At 39.0% G+C, this 12,991-nt stretch overlaps 1 long non-coding RNA gene across 1 annotated transcript; it reads right to left on the reverse strand.

The window, feature by feature from the left end:
- Positions 1 to 945: 945 nt before the first annotated feature.
- LOC135299942 (uncharacterized) lies at positions 946 to 12,001 on the reverse strand. Its single transcript, XR_010361786.1, has 6 exons — positions 11,817 to 12,001; positions 11,589 to 11,722; positions 10,674 to 10,793; positions 10,194 to 10,278; positions 8,087 to 8,204; positions 946 to 981 (listed from the first exon to the last, which is right to left on the reverse strand). It is a non-coding gene; the product is annotated as an uncharacterized LOC135299942 (long non-coding RNA).
- Between the last annotated feature and the right edge of the window lie 990 nt (positions 12,002 to 12,991).

Raw genomic sequence — 12,991 nt, forward strand, 5'->3', positions numbered from 1 at the left:
TGATGCATAGTTGTTAATCCATTTTTATTCTAATGTGTCTATCATCTGAGAAATTACTTTCAAAAATACCTTGAAAATTAACCTTTCCTTCATTTTTATTCAATGGGCAAACACCTGAGGAGAACAGAGGGTAGAAGGTGACTTTAAAACAAAAAAAAAAGCTAGCATTGATGTCACTATGTAAGATGAAATTGAATGTTATTTGACCCTTTTCTTGCCTATAGTTTGATCAAGTCAAAACCCTACATGTAGCATAGCCCAAAAAACAGTTTTGAATGCCAGACAAATCATGCCAGTTGAGTTAAAAAGAAATGGAAGGAGCAGATCAAGAAAGAAAAGATCACAAACCTGAAGTGTGAGCTGTCCTTTTCAATTAAGAACTGGTTTCACAATTCCAGTTCACTTCCTTCTACTTCTTAACTTGGCAGGAACAAGAGTTATCTTAGTACAATCTCTGTAGCAACTTGGCTGAGCTCTCAGAAAAGTGGGAGAGACAGCCTATAGACACAGTCTTCTTTGCTATAGTGGCTTTACAGAGTATCAAAATACTTCTTAAAATAAAAGAACAACTTGGTTTTTATCCTCAGGTAGGCAGGTGAGAACCAGCGAGTATTCTGTGAGGAAGCAGTCTTACTGAGCAAAAGGAATATCTGCACATATTCACTGTCATCTCCTTAATGACATTTCAAAGGAGTTACAGAGTTATAGAGTGGGTCAGACTGGAAGTGAACATATCTGATCCAACCTCCCAGCTTCAGCAGGGCCATCCCAGAGCACATGGCATAGGATTGCATCGAGATGGTCCTGGAGCCCCTCCCACGAGGGAAACTCCACAACTCCCTCGACCTGCTGGAAATGCTCTTCCTAATGCATCCCAGGACACCATTGGCCTTCCTGGCCACTGCTGGCTCATGGACAACTTGGTGTCCACCAGGACCCCCAGATCCTGCTCCACTGAGCTGCTCCCCAGCCTGTAATAGCCTGAAACAGATAAAGAAATTGTCTCCTTCTGATGAATTATCTTTATATATCAAATAAACATTATGAATAAATATTTACAGAGTCCTTTATCAAGCCATTACTAGCCTAAGATTATATAACCATCAACTCATAAGGAACAGCTCCACCAGCTATTATTTATCTTCTTTACTCAAAACTGTGCATACTGTTTGCTCCAGGAGCATGAAAGCCTTAAATAAAGGTGTGCTAATAATGAATAAAATGCCCTGTATTTCCTTAGATTGGCATCCTAGAAGAGATCCCTATTAGCCTTTTGGCCCTAGCTCTTAGGAAACTTGATTCATTTTTGTGAGAAATTGCAGAAACAAGTTACTTCTATAGAAATTCTCCCTTATATGCAGATAGATTTTAATGCTAAACTCTGTGGAATATATACCATAAAGCACCAAGCAGGCTGAAAATTTTTTACCAAATATCACACCTTGTGGAATGGCCACATTAGCACAACAAGGAAGGAAAGGAGAGTGCTGATATGGCATGAATAATATATTAATACATCCTCACTTCTGTAACCTCAGTATTTGTTTTCCCTTTTACCAATGGATGTAAGCAAGAAAAAACTGTAGGATTTAGCAAGTGTATGTTTTGTTTCAGATGAAGGAATATGAAGACATTAACTGTATCTGTATTTTTTAGATGGCATAGCTGCTCCAAGTTACTTCAGTTTTTGGCTATGCTACAGAATTACATGGACAAATGGGCAGGCATTTCACCACATGGATGCAGAGCAACGAAAACAGAACTTCTTTATCCACAGGGAAGAAGGCTTGTGACTGATGTAAACCAACCAGTCCTCTCTAAGGGGCTGGGAAATAAAAAAAATTATCAACCCCAAATAAAAGCAAATAGTCCTTCACCTAAAAAAACCCTCATTCTCATATATGATCCTGAATCCCTGCAAAAATCATACATCAGATCTGCCCTGAAGGGCTGGAATGAAAAGAGAGACCAGGCCTTTAAAGAGAAAAAGATCACAGGGATTATTTCCTTAGAGAAAAAAATATCCAAAACCATTTTTTTCTGTTTTTTCACCTCAAAGAAAAAAAAAAAAGAGAAAAAAAAAAAACCAAACAACTCACAACATGAAAGTTCCTCCAAATAAATGGAAAAAAAAACAAACCACAAAAAAAACCCCAACCAAAAACAAACATAAAGCAAGAGTGGAAGCAATCACCCAGCATGGAAAATAAACTAAAATGCTAGAAAATTATCAAACGGAACAGAAAATAGCTTTATAATGGGAAATGTCAGGCAACCCTAGTAAAAACTGAAGCTTCCATTCCCACCTGTAATCACAACCACTGCACTCTTAATAGGTAATTACAATTAGACACAGATGGTGGCAGAGATGGTGCAATTTTCTGTTGATAATTGTGGGTATATGTTTTGTTAAACTAAGTGCTCAGGAAAATTAAGGGCACTCCTGGAGATTTCTCCTTTAGGTCTCCAAGATCACCTCTCAAATCAGAGGGCAAGACTTAACAGGTGAAACAAACAGTGTAAAGACAAACACTTAATACAGATAATCTCGATTATTTTAAAATTTTGCATTTCCTATTGTTCTAGGGAGTTCTGAGTGATGATAGAAAGTCTATTCCACATAAGCCTGTTTTCTTACAAATGACAAATGAATTTACTAATAATTCTATTTTGGATAAAACACAAAGAATAAACAAAATAATCTTATGCAAAAGTGCAGGCTGAGAGGCAAAAGCAGAATTCTATCACTGAAATATAATTTAGTAGGATACTTTAGAAAAGCCATTTTCTGTTTTTAAAATAAATTGCATTGTGTTCAGAATGTTTGAAGGTGGTGTTTGGATTGAAATCCATACTTCAACAAGGTTGATATATAAATATTAAGTTAAACCAACTTGTTTTATTCCCCATAAAATTCCACTGAAAAAAATCTTTTTCAATAATTTTTTAGAAGTTTTGTCCTTTTGATATCAAAGACTATTAAATACACAGAGAACTTATTTAGAACTTCTGTTTATTTAATATTATAATAATATATTATTTCTAAAAAATATATACTATTATAATAATAATTTTATTATTAAACTGTTTTCAGATTAATAATAAAAATATTGATTTGCTTCTTTGACATTTAAAGGTGTCTTAACTTCTCGAAGACCAATTTGCAAATAGTTTTTTCTATTCATGAGAAAACTAGTAAGGCATATGCACAAAGGCTCTCAAGGAAGGAATGATGCCAGCAGCATGTTTTGAAAGCACAGATATGTCTTCTATCTTAATTAAATATCCAGGAAGAAAAAAATCAAAACATTTTCCCAGAGTAAGCCAGCCAGTGGACTCTGCACATCCTTCACCTTACCGCTTCTTTTCGTGGTCTTTCTGCGAGTAAACCACTAATTACCATATTCAGAACAAAGAGCCAGAAACCTGACCTGACTGAGCCACTTCCAATTCAATTCTGTTCCTTCACCATCACCAGCAAAATGAAGTTAGCTTGAGCAGAAGCAAATAATTATAACTGTTAAAAAGATTTTTTTTTCAGATATTAAGATGTCATGCAGTTTTAGATAATAGCAACTTCTCCTGACAAAAACCACTAAGCTTACACTACATTTTCACAGAAATGAGAATAACTCACATGATGAAGAGACAACTTTAAAGAAAATTTATGATTACTAGAACTAGCTAATTTACTAGTCTTAAAACCGATCTCAGAATGGAGAAACCTCTATGGAGTGACCAGACTTCAATTTCATAGAGCTTGATTAACATCAGTCCCTTTTATCCACTGGACTTTGCACAATATATGTGACAGAATGTCTTTAATCTCAAAACTCCCTTGACAATTTAGAATCACTTCGGTGTGGCTGTATCCTCATGTTGGAGACATACACAATTCAAGCAGTGGAAAAAGGTGCCTTTATTATCCACAGCCCAAATTTATATCCTTTTCTAAAGCATCACTCTAATTGGTTGGTAACTAGTTGTCACTCCGTTTGATTGGTTAGTCGTGGCATGTGCTTGCTCAAGTTTCTTTTTTTGGATATGTTTGCATTCCTCTCTCAATGATCCACCTGTCAGAGGTGCAGTTAGCTGTCACAGTTTTAGAATCCCTTCCCATGAGAAAAAGCAGATTTCCACCAGTAGGGGATTCCATTCTCATGAAAGCTGGCAAGTTCTCGTGTGTATGGCTGACCAGGTCGGAGTCAGTCTGTGAGGCTTGGACTTTGAAGCCTGTTGTCAGCCATCACAGTTCAGTCAAGTAATGTAAGGCAGAAAAGTCCACAATCAGCTGCAGAAATATTTTGCCCCCTTGGAAGTCAAAACCATACCAGAATGGCCAGCATTCAAATCCACATGCTACCTACTGCTAGGTTTAGGCTTATGGCTTTCACTTAAATTGTAATGCTTTCTTTCTTCCTTCCCCAAGACATGGCAAAACACCCTGGCAGCAAGTATTTTGTCTCTCATTATACTAGCTAAATCTGTAAGTCTTACAAAAAACAGCTATCAGACTTTTAACCTGACAGTATTTGCTAAACAAAACCCCTGAGGCAGAGCTGCAATAGCATCAATTTGGATATTTTGAAGCTGTGGCAACTCTGAAAAAAGTTAATTCAAGCAGAAAAACAGACAGTCTTGCAGAGGATCAGTAACGGGATCAGTAACACCATGATCAATGTGATCAAGTGAAGCTGATTTATTGCAAAAAGCAAGCTATATTTATACTCCTTTCTAGTGTTCACACCTCAAGCTAATACATGATTTGTTAAATCCTTCTACACATGCATTTTAATATTTCAATTAATTTTAGTTAGTCTTTCTTCTTCATGTGTCTCGCTGCGGTTTGCTTGTCTGCCTTTGCTTCCTGAACCTTCTGCTTCTGAGTGTGATCTTTTGTGTCTTTCAAGGGCATAGTGACCTTACTGTTTCTATGAAGACTGGAATGTCCATTGTCCTGCAAAAACCTCTCAACACCCTCTCAGATTATCATGTGGGATATTATTATTAAGGACATTCAACTACATTATATATATATATATAAAACTTCTTTCTGACAGAAACTTTCCTATCTAAAGGAAAATAGTTGGTTTCATACAGCTTAGAGTTTAATTAGGCACTCTCTAGGACTTTTTCTGATCCAGAATGAAATGCCTTCTAGGCAACCCCAAGCCTTAATGTACTGAAAAGCCATGTCAGCCATGAAGAGCAACCAGCCTTTGCCATAGGGAAAAACATCATGCAGAAATGCCTAGGCTCAGGCTGGGGGGCTGTAGAAGAGTCATCATGAGTGTAAGTAAGAAAAAAAGGTGAGGGGAATGCTCCAGCTAATTACTGAATGAGAGACCTGAGTAGGCAAAAAGAAGTTAAAGAGTCCATTCTCCACTCTCCTGGGACACATGCAGACTAGTCATCAGCATGACACCAATAATCCTCATGCCAGATTTCTTCAGATTACTATGCAGAATGAAGAGAGCAAAGGAAATTCAGACCCAAGTTTAAAAAAAAAAGTTTTCTGTAAGGTTTACATCAGTAATGATATTTTAACTGTGGTTAAAGAGGACTATGCACTCACCACAGATCAATTTGCTGGCTGAGACTTTGCTAATCATATTTTTTGAGAGGACTGTCAAAGCGCTGAATTCCTTCTCCAGAGTATTAATCCACCCATTACACTACCTCTTGGACACCCATTCTCAGAACCTGTGATGAGCCATAGTTCAGGTTCCCCAGTGTCAGAGAGGTTTTTGATTCATTATTCATCTTTATTATAAAAACTTCCAATGAATATTTTTTTATTCTGGGAATTTAGGAGGGAGGGACAATGTGCATAAGAAAAAGCATGACTCCTCTTCCCAGGCATACTGTCTGAACTGAAAAAAGTGTCCTTTTGGAAAAAGTGGGCACTAGGGAAGCATAGCAATGCAATAGATCTTTAAAAAAACATAAAAAACAAAAACAAACAAAAAAAAGTTATTATAGGTTTTTGGTTTTTTTTTTAATGGAGAGTCCACCCATACAACACCAGAAATCTCCACTCTGATGGAGAACCAGATAAGTTAGTCTGGGTTTCAAACTAGGGGTGAATCCACATCTCATTTATGCTTGAATTATACCTCTTTTCTTTAGCGTATTCTTCAAATGTAGGTTCTCCTAATTGCTGATTTCATGGAAGAAAACCCCTTGATGTCTTTCCCAAGAGTCACACAGAATGAAGCGGAACAATGGCTGCTCTAGCAACAAGTGAGAAAGCCCCTTTCAAAAGATGAACAAACAAGTTTTACACTCATTCACAAGACAATCACTTATCACAGTTACAAATTATTATATACAGTTCAGTATTGGCCAACCTTCACAGTAGCATTGTAGAAAGACAAAGATTAAATTAGCTGAATGTACTTTGAATAAGGAAAATCATTCAAATAGAGAAAAGCTGACCTACAAAGAGGATTCATGCAAAACTCATTGATGTTGAAGGAGACAGAAAGAACTTCTCCATGTAGAGAGTGGTAGAGCACTGGAGCAGGGATGTCTTGGAGTCTCCATCTCTGGAGACATTTCAAATCCACTTGGATGTGTTCCTATATCATCTGCTTGGACTGAGCCTGCCTTGGCAGGGGGGTTGGACTGGATGAACTTATTTTGTAATAACCTTACTTATTTTGTAATTCTGTGAGTCTGTGATATTAACAGGATACTTTTATCTTAAGGGCAGTCTATCTTCCTCTCATAAAGTCCACAGAGCCTGGGGCAGGGTGCAGGGTGGGCCTGAACCTCAGCAGCTGTGAGTCTCTGTCCAAAATTTCCCTCATTCTTTGCCTCCCGATTGTTGTGAAAAGACAAAAATCAGGACCACCAGGGAAAAGAAAGATCCGGTTCTGAAATCCAGATTGGACCAGTCCACCAAGCCACAGGTGTGTTTGCTCACCCCATGGAACACTGCAGCTGAGAAGGGGCACTGTACCCTCCTTCACCTGTACTGCTTCGTTACGCTGGTCCTGGAACTTTCCCCACCTCCCAACTTGGCTGGACTTTCTCTCTGGAATGACCTTTTGGTGGTCCCCACGAATTAGACTCTTCATTTACCGCACATCAGATGGACTGAGATGGGAGAAGCCTCTCTCTCTCTCTCTCAAGGACTGAGACATAAGACCCCTATATGGAAAAGCTCCCCCTTCTTCCCCGAGGACTGAGTCTGAAACCCCTATTGCAGGTGGGGGTGGAAGGTGTGTGTGTGTGTGGAGGGCAGTTGATGTTTGCTGACCACTGGACCAAGTAGACAATGGTTCTCGCCTACTGCTGATGGACTTTTTGTACCCTTTTTCAATAGACTATTCTATTAATATAGAATTTGATTTGATTTCGAAACATGTCGCCTCCCCCCAATCAAAAAGGCTATAGTAGAGGTTAGAACTGACCAGTATCTATGAGATCTCCCCTGACGTGAATACGAGAGGCTTCATCGGCTGGACTTCAAAGACTTCATCGTCCCATGTCTGGTAGCTATACACCTCCTTTCTTTTCCTCCCCTCTTTTTCTTATTCTTTCCCTTTTCTGCATTCCGCTTCTCCCTAACGCATTTTGCTGTGGTCATTCAATAAAGGTACATTTGGTTTTGGTTATCACTGCAAAACCCCCCTTGTCGTGTTGGGTTTTTTTGCACCCTGAGATCAATAAAATGGACCATCACAAATCTCGTCCTCGAGGACAGATGGTGACAGCAGCCAAGGCATCGCCCTTTCTGGGCTGACCATGTACAATGAAGGGAGCCCAAACGCCCAGAAAAGCACTGAAGATAGAGAGGCTATCTGATTAAACAAGCCATTACAGATGAAACACATTTTAAAATGCACCAATTTATCTTCTGACTGCAGCTGCTATTTTTCACCTGGAAGCTGAGAAAAGATCAGGCTGTGGCCCCCAGCAGTCACAGTAGATGTATATTATTGGGAATATGCTTGGGATGACACAGTCATACTTTCTCCAGAAAAGCACCTAATTTACAAATCAGATTTGATATCTCAGCTTATTGGTAATTCAGAGCACTCCTCCCAAACACCCATGTGGCCCTGAGAGCCTTGATTACCTTTTTGATGCTAGATGTTCCTTGGAGAGCTCTGAAATGAAAGTGATGAATGAGCTCCTGTCAGGTGCCATTCCTGGGTGGCCTCGAATCCATTCAGTTATCTGTAACACTGCCAGCCCTGACAATGATGAACACAAGGCAGGTAGCTGACAACACCTCCACAGAGTACAAAAATAAATTAAAAAAAATACAAAGACAAAAAAGAGATAGATGGAAAAAGGTATGATTGCCACCAGTGGATGCTTCGCTCACCCACACTGCCTTTACAGCAGGTGCCTGGGGAGGGAATTATGGAGTCTGTTTATGCAATTATAGGGAACAGGATATTCAGCATCCCTCAGCTCCATTCACTAAACCTGAGCATTAGACTGCTCAGATGCATTGCCTTTCTTTTGTCTCTTTACCTGTCTGTGGTTCACATATATTGCTGACAAGGATTCCAATGGGTTTGTCACACAAACAATGACCACAGAGCAGTCTGAGGACACTTCTGTTTTCATGTGCTGTGGATGTAACTCTGCTAGTTACAAGGAAGAGTCTCCCAAGAGGACGAAAGCTAGGAAGAACTGCTAGCCTGGATTGTTGCATTTATGGCAGACCACAAAGCAGCCTGGTTTTCTCCCTAATCCTAACATGCAAGGAAAGGTTCTTACACAAGAAATGTTCCTCTGGGGATTCTCTATTTTTTTTTGTCTCCAGCAGTCACACATGCCTGGTTTTAGACCTTAAAACAAAATGCATACCACTGCACTTCCATTCCAGAGTCACAAGAGCTTCACCCTAAAAATTTCTGTTTAAACCAGACAGGTGTGAAAGAAAAACAGGGAGTTTTGCTTTAAAACTAAAACCTTTTTCTGTGGCATCTTTTCATTTTCCACCTGTAAAATATATAAAATCTAAAACTTAGAAGTTTTCTCTCCCCACATGTCTATTGAGTATTTTATTTTAAAAAGACCAATATCATTATTTCCTGTCCTCATCATGACTCAGATTTCCCATGTTCTCTCTTACATTTTGCACCACAGAAAACTTGTATTACACTGGAGAATAAACAATTCTAGAACAAATACCTTTTCAAACAAATGCTTGCACTTGGATTTTGCTCAGAACTCACTTCTTTCATAAAAAGTTTAATTAAATCCTTTTGTTTACTTTCATTTTCCCAGAAGGGAGATCTTTCTTAATGTTGGGTTTATCCAATTGATACTAAACAAAGGCATTTACTTTTAATCAGCCAGTTGAGTTCTGCCTATAGCCACTGAAAAGAAAAAGCTCAAAAAAAATTCTTCTTACAAGTAACTTCATCTTAGAAACCTGCCTTTAGATGGACAGATCCCTCAAGGTGCTTCTCTCTTGTAATTTACTATTGAAGGAGTGAAAGTATCTGCTGTGGATGAGATATCAAAGTTTGGTTAATAGCAACTGAGACACCAACGTAATGAGTAATATACTGCAGAGGCCTTTCCTTTGCTTTCTCACATCTAAGTACCAAAACTAGAGTTGACTAAAAAAAAAAGTGACCATTTATTTCAGGAAACAACTGCCCCATCATTAAAAAAATTATTACAGCTCTTGAAAATTCCGTCTTAAAACAGAATGCACTGAAAGTAAAAACTCTGCTTCTCCTGTTCTTGTAGGATAGCACTTGAGGCATTGAAGGAAGCACAACGCAGAAAGCACTGTTGACAAAAAATTTCTTCAGATGCAGTGTAAGATCCAGTGGCAAAGTGATCTGTACAACGCAGTGTTAATTTTATTTCTTTTAATTATTATGTCAGTTTAATACAGCAATATATACTGGTTTATATATACTTTATATGCAAGATTTTATCATCCTTGTGGCCTTACAGGTTCATCTCTCAGTGCTTAGAAAAATGTTGCCACACTCCGTAAGGAAGTTTTGTGTTTCCAGTAGGCAGCTCCCAGGCTGCTCAAGCCTGGGACAGACTGATCCTACAAATTGCATTATGTTCTCCTACACCCACAGCAGACACTCAATTTTCTGCATAGATATAAAATATCTTATTTAAAGTGAGGAACAAGGGAAAAGGCAGCAATCCACCAGATGGGTGCTACTGAGAACATAGTACAGAGGATGTTCACTCACCACTGGATTAATATCTGTCAGACATTGCTCCAGAGAGAATACTGAGTAAGCCCTCTTTACGGCAGAGGTAATCTTGGTGCTCAGACTGTAAGTGAAAGTAGTAAATAGAAAGACTGTAAATAGAAATGATAACTCTTTTTTTTTTTTTCCTAGTTGGAAGGCACAGGAGAAATGGCTTTGCTGATAAGTTACTGGATGCAGTAGAATTAAAGAACCAAGTTAATTCTGTTCTTTCAGCCTAAAAAAGGCAACCAATCAATGTTTATATCTGTATCACCTGGAGAAAAAAAAAACATTATAAAAAAGAATTACATTTAAAGCAACTAAATATTTAACTACTCAAGGCAATATACTGCAAGCAGTTACTGGACTTGCCTGATCAGTAATAAGCAAACAGCAAAAATGCAGGAAAAGGGGGAAAAAATTAATATGGGGTTTTTTAAATGCTAGAACCATGAATAAATGTTAGGTGCTAATGACCTCAAAAATCGCATCCAATCCTGACACTTAGCATTTTCATCTTGAAAATGAGTAATGATTCTTTGGCGGTCCTCCCACAGGCCTGAATGTACAGACATCTCAATCTCTCCTGTCCAGCTCCTGAAAAAAAACATATCAGCAGATGGTGACAGGAGTAGAGAGTTGCAATTACTTGAGAAAATTACACCCTGCCTCAGACTGGTGGCACAGAGAAACAGAGGAACACATTCAGGACTTCACCTTGCCCATAAGCCTGCCCAGCCCCTTTCCATGATCCCTCCAATGGAGGGTTCCTCTCTCCCTGTGCTATTCCCCCCAGCTGTGTCTCACAACTCTTCCTAGAGGTCTCCAACATGGAAGAGTTCATGACACAAACAGTATTTACCAGTGGTTTACCACTGCTGCCTTTGGAAAAGCTTTCCAAATATTTTATCCAAATTTCAGGTTTGAAACAAAGCCAGAACAAAACCTACTCTTCTGCTAATTTTCTTATCAATCCAGTTACAAAGTTGTTTTACAATAAAAGACTGGCAGAGTAAGGCAGTCTTTCACTCCCAACACAACACCGATAGGTTTTTCATACTCCCGCACCACAACCTATGTGGTCTGAAGGACGTCTCTGACAAGCAGACTGGAGAAATCCATATAAACTTTCCAACAACAAAACTATGTAGTCTGGGATTTCCAAGAAGTGCAAAACCTTACAATGTCTAAAAAGATAAGTTCATTTTGGCTCTCAGGAAAGATTTTGTCCTCTGACAATCCACTGAGAGTGACTTCTCCTAAACTTGTGGCTAAGTGAAGCCTTTATGTAATTCCCAGAGACAAATTAATGTTTGCTGTAAATACAGAATGTAGGGATGAATGGCTGTTTCATCAGCATTTTAAAAATATATCAGATTTCTCACTACATACCTCAGAGCTATCTCTTAACTTCATATCTTTTCCCAAAAATAGTCACTGAAGTCTGACTAATCCACACCTCTTCCCATCACCTTTCTATCCACAAATAAACTTCTTCATTTCCAAGTTTTCTGTAGGGCATAGAGCTGATTGAAAATGAAAAATGAACTGTCAGTGCCAATACTGGAGATCAGAATTCATCACCTGATAGGACCCTTCTATTTGAGCTAATCAACTCACGCTGACATCTTAAACTCCAAGAGTCTGACCCAAAAGCTTCCAGAGCTTCCAAAAAAATTATTCTAATCAATGGACCAGATTAATTAAAGAATGGAGAGAGATTCCCAGCTTGCTGCTCAATTACAAGAATGATTCATTTCTGATATGTGGGATCATGGGTTGGAGACTGACACACAGCACACCTGTGGGTCATCAACAAAGAGCAATGGGTTTAATATGGCTGCCCCTTTTATTGGGGCTTTGGTTTCCTGGGCTCAGGTAATTGATGGCTGAGACCTCTCTGCCCAGCTCTCTGGCCAGTGGTATATCTGCATCTAAGTTAGAACAGGGCTGGCTGAGGTCTTTGCTTGGTCTTTGCTTGCTATCCCCACTTTGTCTGGGGACTTGTTCTCTTCTAGGTTGTTTGAGTTTAGGGGACAGCTTCAGATCAGCTGCAATGCGACAACACACTTCTAAGACTACAAGCCTTTAAAAATGAAATTAATCCCAGCAAAGGAAAGGAGAAAAACCAAAGCTTTAGGAAGAGTTCTGCCAGTGCAGAAGAAAGGTAAGGACAAGAGTTATTTTTACTCATTTCCAACTCCCACCCCATAAACACTGAAGGCAACTCCATCAGAGGGGGAAGTGTTTAAATGAAAAGCCAGGCTGGTAGCACCTCCTGACAGGAATACATGGTGACTCAGCCTCAGCCACCCCACCATGCAAGGCCAAACAGCAGCAAGAGCCACCAGCAATTCCACACCAGAAGCTGAGCCCCTGGAAACTACAGTCTGCGCTGTGCAGAGCTCCTTATGCCTCTTTCACTTTTTGAAGATTGTATATTAGGATTGAGAACCTGTTTCATTAGCCAGGCAATGATCTGTCCTTGTTTGTGAAATCATTGGGCCTGCAAAGTTTAGTGTTCCTTTAAAAACTGCTCAGCAAGGGAAGATTTGGAGTCTAAAAAGAAACTCTAAACTAGTTTGTTGTTGGTGTTGGGGATTTTGGGGGTTTTGGGGATTCCATGAGCTCTTCTGTCAGAGATTGAATTTGTCTGATTGCCACTTCTGCATACAGAGGTCTAACTACTGTGCTCCTGCTGAGGAAAATCCCTTACAAAACAAAACCAAAATAACAAAAAATAACCAAAAATAAACCAAAAATAACCAAAACAACAAAAATAACAAAACAACAAC

The sequence above is a fragment of the Passer domesticus genome, chromosome 4 (genome assembly GCF_036417665.1).
Source record: "Passer domesticus isolate bPasDom1 chromosome 4, bPasDom1.hap1, whole genome shotgun sequence".
Taxonomy (NCBI): Eukaryota; Metazoa; Chordata; class Aves; order Passeriformes; family Passeridae; genus Passer; species Passer domesticus.